General features: G+C 47.1%; 1 protein-coding gene across 3 annotated transcripts in view; it reads left to right on the top strand.

The window, feature by feature from the left end:
- Positions 1-7,996, top strand: part of PLEKHM1 (pleckstrin homology and RUN domain containing M1) — a 55,568-nt gene that overhangs the window by 22,203 nt on the left and 25,369 nt on the right. The gene's annotated exons all lie outside the window — the stretch shown is intronic.

The following is a 7,996-nucleotide window of genomic DNA, read 5'->3' as shown; positions in this document are numbered from 1 at the left end:
CTCACTTTCCTTCTGAGTACTTGTTAATGTGAAATTAATATTTTTAGAAAACACCAGGCTTTGGGGAGAAGGCAAGGGCTGTCTGCTGCCGCAAAGATTTAAAGTCTTGTAGACACACAGGAAACTTCTCTGTCTTACAGGGTTGCTATGAGACGGAATCGACTCGGAGTGAGTTTGAGAGGTTTGAGCCGGCTTTGAAAGTGGTCCTCTTGCAGCATGCATCAGGTTTTAGAAAGGTGCTGTGTGTTAGGGCAGCCACCAGCCACGGTGGCTAACTATCGAACACTTCAGACGTGGCTAGGCCAAATTGAGATGTTCTGCATATAATGTACACTGGATTTTGAAGACTGGTAAAAAGAATGCAAAAGATTTCATTCGTAGCTTTATGTATTAAGATGCACTGTCATTGAATCAATACTGATTCTTACTGACCCTACAGGACAGGGTAGAACTGCCCCTTTGAGTTTCTGAGACTATAACTGTTAATGGGAGTAGAAAGCCCGTCTTTCTCCTGAGGTGCGGCTGGTGGTTTAGAACTGCAGACCTTTGGGATCACAACCCAACTCATAACCCTTTAGCTCAGCGGTTCTTAACCTGTGGGTTGCGACCCCTTTGGGGGTGGAACAACCCTTTCAAGGGGGTCACCTGATTCATAACAGTAGCAAAATTACAGTTATGAAGTAGCAATGAAAGTAATCACCACAACATGAGGAACTGTATTAAAAGGTCACGGCATTCAGAAGGTTGAGAACCACTGCTTTAGGTAAAGGCTTAAATAAAATACATAAAAATGGTATTCACTTATTTCTTTGGATTTTGTAATGTGGTTACAAGAACATTTAAAATCACATATGTGGCCCACATTGCAGTTCTGTCAGTCCTGCTTGTTGCTAAGTTGACGTGGCAGTGAGAAACCAATCCCTGGGATCTTTATGGTAGAGTCTGAGGAGCCCAGATAGAGCCAGACAGTGGGGAGCTTCTAGCCAACACTCTGTGCTATAGTTAGTGAAACGCTAGTCAGAGGATGTGAACCTTCTCTGACTCCTTTCTAGCCTCTGAAGTTTCCCAGAGAAAAGATTGTCCTTTATTAACAGTGTCGAGGCAGGGCTTGTGAATGGGGTCTGTGCTTTCAAAGCTCTAAACCCAGCTGCCTACCAAGGGCAGTATGAGGAGAGCAGCTTCTTAGACCACCGGGGGAACTGTGCTGTCCTCAGGAAGTGGGGAGGTAGGTGGGTTAGGTTGGTGCTAAGGTGATGCGTTAGTCTGGGTGGACTAGAAAAATAAATTAATAGACGCTCATATGTGTATTAGAAAGAGCTTTCTATAAGAGTAATTGTCTATTAAGAAAACATTCCAGCCCAGTCCAGATCAAGTCCTTAAGTCCGATAATGGCCCATATGTCCTATAGCAGTCTGTAAATTCCTCTTCCAACTCACGCAACACATGCAATGATGCTGAGTGGAGGGAGATCACAGGTCAGTGGGTGGAAAGCCTTGTGGATCCAGTGGCTGTGGAAACATCATGGCCCTTCCAGGGGTTTCCATGTGGCTCTTCCAGCTCCAAGGCTCTGATTGCCATCAGCATAGCTCCAGGTGCCTTGTCAGCAGGAAGATGAAGCAGAGTGTGGGTCTGGCCTCCAGTGAGCTATTTTTCTCTGTAGCGCCTCCAGATAAGGTCATCAAGCTGCTTCCTGATTGGCAGGCTAAGCTCGACCTCTTCACTTTTTTTTTTTTAACTTTCTTTTTTTAAATAATTTTATTGGGGGCTCATACAACTCTTATCACAATCCTTACATACATCAGTTGTGTAAAGCACATTTGTACATTCATTGCCCTCATCATTCTCAAAACATTTGCTCTCCACTTAAGCCCCTGGCATCAGCTCCTCATTTTTCCCCTCCGTCCCTGCTCCCCCCTCCCTCATGAACCCTTGATAATTTATAAATTAGTATTTTGTCATATCTTACCCTGTCCGACGTCTCCCTTTCTTCACCCTTACTAGTCTCAAGTTGACACCTGATTATGTAACTACTACAGGTGACCAGGGAGAGAGTACATTTGTGCACAGGTTTGGGTGCCTTCACCTGCTTCTTCCTCTGAGAGTCACATTAATAACACCATGGAGGGCGAAACAGTGGTGAAAGGCAGAGCTAGGAAACTTGTGTCTGTTCTGTACTTAGAAGAGAGCAGGCATCAACGACTCTGAACTCCCGAGAGACACTTTAGATGCCAACTTTAAAATGTACATTGGCTAGGGCAGTCGGTTTGGTCTGACCAAGACAGGCCTCCTTGTCAGCCATAACCAAGTCTGATCACTAAACAGTTGCTTGGGGAATGTGAAATCAAGGCACTTAGTGCTGTGACTTAATGTTAGAGCCCCGGGTGCCAGTCCCCTTCCTGTGGCTCACAGGAGGAGTTGTGCCAATTCATTTGTCGCTCTGCATAGCTGATAGTCATTGGGAACCCACCTGGTAGACTGCAGGCCTTTGGTCTGCCTCCATGTTCTCATCTTTCTGTGCTCCATCACTTACTTTCTGTGTGGCATAGTTTTGACGGTGGGGTATGTTGGACTTACATGTCATATCCTCAGAGCTAGGTAGCCATTCTTTCAAGTGTGTGTATGTGTGTGTGTGTGTATGTGTACATTAAAAAAATCATTCAAAAGAAAGCACTTACTATGTGTCATTTCTGAGTGCAGTGATGGGACAGGACAGACAAGGGCCCTACCCCTTTGGTGATACATAACAGACTAGCTAGAATTGTGACATAGCTGCGGTAAGTGCTGGGAAGGACAGTTGAGGGCTCTCTCTAGAGTGACCGCAGGGCTGAGATCTGGGGAGTTTTGAGTTGGTTTCACAATTTAACTCTTAAAGGACAGTCTCAGTTCTTATGATTTGATCCTAAACTCCCCAACCCCCACTGTGGGGGACCAGCCTCCACACCGAATGGGTCTTAGGGGGTGATTGTGTAATTGAAGGATAAATTAAAGAAACATCAGACAAGACATGCAAGCGCTCATGTCTTCCACGGAGGCTGGAACCTGAGAGAGGGGCGAGTGTATTCTCTCACAGGTTTATATAATCTCAAGTCAGGCATGCAAGCCACATCGTACACATACGTAACAGGAAGGGACGTGTTAGAGGCATAATGTAACAGGAAGGGGACGTGCCAGGGGCTTGCACCTGGCGGGTAGGTACTTAATTAACAAGATGGGCGGGTTCCAGACCTTGCTTCTGTGATCCTTATCAGAAGGGAGTGGGCTGTACTTAGGGTGGGACAGGCAATAAGGTCTGATCGCTCTGGATGGCAGACAACCTTCAGGCAAATAGCCTCCAAGCAGTTCACCTTCAAGCATCTAGTAGCAATCGTGCTTGCACGCAGCACCTTAACATTGGCATTATTACAGGGGGTGGCGGGGAGGATGGAGGACATTGTGGGGAACAACTTTAGTTGCACCCACAGACGTGCAGGCCTCCCTCCATGAGGGTCTCGGCTGGGCCTTCCAGACTCCTTAACACATGAGCGGAGACAATTATCCACTCTTTCTAGTTCTCAGTTTCCCACACCCAGCTCCATGCTGTACCCATGTAGGGGACATCTGAGGGTACTGGCAGTCCCTTTGCCTAACTGAAAGCCATCTAGCGACCCGCTGTCTCTCCTCTGGCTGATTTTCCTGGGTTGGGTTGTGGATGTTCATGTCATGATACCTTTAGTGGCTTGAGGTGGCATTGCTGTTGAGAACCCCTTGTGGCAGGTGCTGCTCTGCTTCTGATCCTTGGTTAGTTGTAGAGCTGGTGGTTTTCCCCACTGTCAAAGGGGAAGGAGCTGGCAAGGGGGCCCTGAGCGAGGTGGGCCTAAGGTAGGGAGGGGGGAGACAAAGGAGCTAGGGCATTCAGCTAGCTTTCTCTCTCGTCTTCCCTTCCTCTCATGCCACGGGGCCCTGGTGTGGGCACACCAGCACTCCAGGGCACCAGTGCCCACTGGTTTTCTCTACACTTAGAGGACAAAAGATTGGCCCTAGAGCAGCGGTTCTCAACCTGTGGGTCGCGACCCCTTTGGGGGATGGACTGAACTTTTCACAGGGGTCGCCTAAGACCATTGGAAAACACATAAATATTTCACAGTATTTAATTGCATATTGTTTTATGATTAATCAGTATGCTTTAATTTGCTTAGTTATGTTCAATTTGTAACAATGAAAATACATCCTGCATATCAGATATTTATATGACGATTCATAACAGTAGCAAAATGGCAGTGATGGAGTAGCAACAAAAATAATGTTATAGTTGGGGGTCACCACCACATGAGGAACTGTCTGAAAGGGTTGTGGCATGAGGCAGGTTGAGAACCGCTGCCCTAGACGATCATTTTTTGGCATCTGGTGCTGCAGTCCACGGCTGTCTGACACCTCCCAGGGACAACTCCTTCTGCAGAGCGGAGACAGCCTCCCTCACCAGTGAACATGCAGAACCTTGTAACTTCCCTTGGCTCCTTCTGCCAGTTCCCTCACCCCTGCCCTTGCTGCTTTACGTTAGGGACCTGTGAACAGTGAGGTGTGTTCTGCACTGATTGTAACTCTGTGCCAGGCACTTATGCTGAAGAGACCAAGAAAAATGACAATTCCGGACGGCCAGGGAGACGTTAGGATGGGACGAACGCAGAGTGGCGTAGGAGCCCAGTTGAGGCCCCTAACCCTGCTGGAGGTAGGGCGAGTGTGGGCTGGGGAAGGGTAGGGAGCGCTTCCGGGAGGAGGGCAAGAGTCTTTCAGGATAGCGGTCTCTCCTGAGGGGCGAGGAGGGTCCTACATGATTTGCAGCTGTGTGTGCCAGACCCTGGGGCTGCTAGGGAGCCGCTTTTCCTGCCCGTTTTCCTCAGGCAGCTCCCCTGTGTCTCACTCATGGCTCAGGGTGTCTGGTAAAACCTAAATGGATTAAACTGCCCAAAGCAAACCTTTCAGGGCCGCCCAGTCTGGCTCCACCCCCCAGTGTGTCATATCGGAGAATGACTGAGGAGTTGGAAATAGCAGTGTTAGGGTGGCACTCCACAAAATTGCTAGGCTGGCCTGCTCTCTGTGTGACTCATTTCCTCTGTGCCGACAGTCGCTGAGGGCCATGCAGCTGCCTTCATGTGTGGGTACAGAAAGGCAGGGAGGGCTTGAACCAGTGAAACTAGGAGCTCAGCTTCATTCCCACAGGCTGCTGGCGTTAACCCAGGGAGCAGCTGCAGATTCAGAGAGAGGGCAGCAGAGGCAGGGGGCAGGGCTTGACTGCCCGGGCTCTCCCAGGCTGGGTCTGAAGTGAGGCAGCATGTAGGAGGTGGCCATCTTTGCCTCAGATCCCACAAGCAGGGCCACAAACCCTGATGTCCCTTCAACAGATGGTGCTGGGCCCATGGAATGTCTACATGAAAAAGAATGAGGTCGGGGATGGACAGCAGAGAAGAGGGCGGAGGGAGACGTCAGACAGTGTAACTTACGACAAAACTATAATAATTTATGAATTATGAAGGGTTCATGAGGGAGGGGGAAATGGGGAGGGAGGGGGAAAATGAGCAACTGATATTAAGGGCTAAAGTAGAAGGCAAACATTTTGAGAATGATGAGGGCAACAAATGTACATATGTGCTTGACACAATGGATGTATGTATGGATTGTAATAAGAATTGTATGAGCCCCCACTAAAAAATTTAAAAAAAGAATGAGGTAGGGCTTGTTCCTTAGCCCACACACACAGGTGAGTCTCGGAAATGTGAATGTGAGCCCTAGAATGGGAAGACTCCTGGAAGATGGCATCGATGTCAGTCTTCGCGGCCTTGGGTCAGGTAGTAGGTTCTTCAATACGACGCCAAAGCCATGGGCAACAGGAGAAAAATGGGTAAAGGGGGAAAGTAGCACAGTGTTTAAAATGGGCCAAGGCTTTAACTAAATTTTTCTCTAAAGGCATGCAAATGGCCAATAAGTACATGGAGAAACCCTCTCCATCATTAGCTGTGAGGGAAATGCAAATTAAAGGCATACAGAGATACCACTTCCCACCCAACTGGATGGTTCTAATGTAGCAGTTCTCAACCTGGGGGTCGAATGACCCTTTCACAGGGGTCACGCAGTTCCTTACAGTAGCAAAATGGTGATGAAGTAGCAACAAATATAATGTTATGGTTGGGGGTCATCACCACATGAGGAACTGTGTGAAAGGGTCACGGCATTAGGAAGGTGGAGAACCGCTGCTCTAATCGAAAGACAGGCTGTGAGCAGTGTTGGCGAGGATGTGGGGAAAGTGCAACCCTTGCATGTGTTAGTGGGAAGATAAAATGGGGCAGCTGCCATGCCCCGGCAGCTCCACTTCCGGGGACACCGGAAGTGTAAAGACCTTGGTGCACAGTAAGTTTTAAGTCAAAATTTATCACGAGACAGAGAAGGACAGCATATGCACCACTTTTTGATGGTGGTGGAACATTTTGAAAAGCGAATAAAGAAACAGAAGACCTGCATAATCTTAGCCACTGAGAGCACATCACTCAACAGCACGTGTGTTTGGTATGGGCTGCTTTCAGACCCATGGTACATTTCAGTCAGTTTAAAAGATTGAAACCGTACAAAACATCTAATCGGACCATAATAGAATGAAGCCACAGGTCAACAACAAGAGAAATAAGGAACGCTAAATAAATTTATGCAAACGTACGCATTCTTAAAATTACAAACCCATTGGGCTATCAAAAAAATCAAATGGCTACTTAGAATCTTAAGACTGTAGTCCCAGAGGTAAAAACCATTCATGTATTGAGCCGTGAGCCTGGGGGACACATCATTTTAGTAGCCTGTGGACGAAGTGGGAGGGATCTTCGTGTGTGGTATTGCAGACCCAGTGTGCGGGACGGGGCTGTGAGCTGGCCTCCCACCTGTTCCACAGGCCATTTTCCACTGGAAGTCTGGCTCACAGACGGGTGGTGGCCTTGAAACCTAGTCCTTCGCCAGGCATTTTCTCAAATCATTTGTGCCTGTCACTTCAGACAGTTGACAGTGTTCATGGCGGTGACAAAATGTCAGTCACTAGGCCAAATCAGGATTAGGGAGGCCACTTGCCTGCCACCAGCTTCTCTTCAGTCGAGATATATGGTGACATTAGCACGTGAACTTTTTGAATAATGTCATATGCCAACACTCAGAAGTAGTGTGTTCTGTATTAGTAAACCAACATCTTCCAAGTGTTAGTAAAAATCCATCGAATGTCAATTTAGTTATTGTGTTAAAGAAATATACTCCATTTACCTGGAATGCTATTAAAATTTTCCTCTCCTGAACCTATAAATGTCCCCTGAAATCTTCATAAAGTCAACCTGCCCGCCTGAAGCATTATTCAGTTTTAAGACCAGACTGTATGGGATCAAATGTACAATAAATGCTTGAAAGATAGCTGAAGACCTTGTGGGCAATGATTTTGTTCATGAGAGAGGGTGCACACAGTTGTACCGCTGGAGGAAGGTCATCGGTATCACTACATGGTACATGTAGACCCCGTGTTTTACTGGGGCTGCACTCAGCAAAATAAAAGTAGAAAACTCTTCCCTTAAAAACAGACAACCTTTTGTCCACAAAAATTTTTACATTGATGTTGATAGCAGCGTAGTCAAGAAGTATAAAACCACGGTGTCCATACATTGGTGAATGAGTAAACAGAACATGGTGTATCTATACAATTGGATGCTATTTGCCTGTAAGAGGAATGAAGTTCTGATACACGTGCAACATGGACAAGCCTAACAGATGTAGGGAGTGAGCAGCCTCACGTTGCATGCTTTCACTGATCAGAAATATCCAGAGATCTATGATGCTCACCTTCCCGACACAACCGCTGAAGACAAATGTGGTGAAGAAAGAAAGCTGATGGTGCCCGGCTATCAAAATATATAGCATCTGGGGTCTTAAAAGCTTGAAGGTAAATAAGTGGCCATCTAGCTCAGAAGCAACAAAGCCCACATGGAACAACATATCA

Source organism: Echinops telfairi, unplaced genomic scaffold (assembly GCF_000313985.2).
Source record: "Echinops telfairi isolate 266 unplaced genomic scaffold, ASM31398v2 ScPeMD7_7458;HRSCAF=8496, whole genome shotgun sequence".
Classification (NCBI taxonomy): Eukaryota; Metazoa; Chordata; class Mammalia; order Afrosoricida; family Tenrecidae; genus Echinops; species Echinops telfairi.
This window is presented reverse-complemented; position numbering and strand designations above follow the sequence as displayed.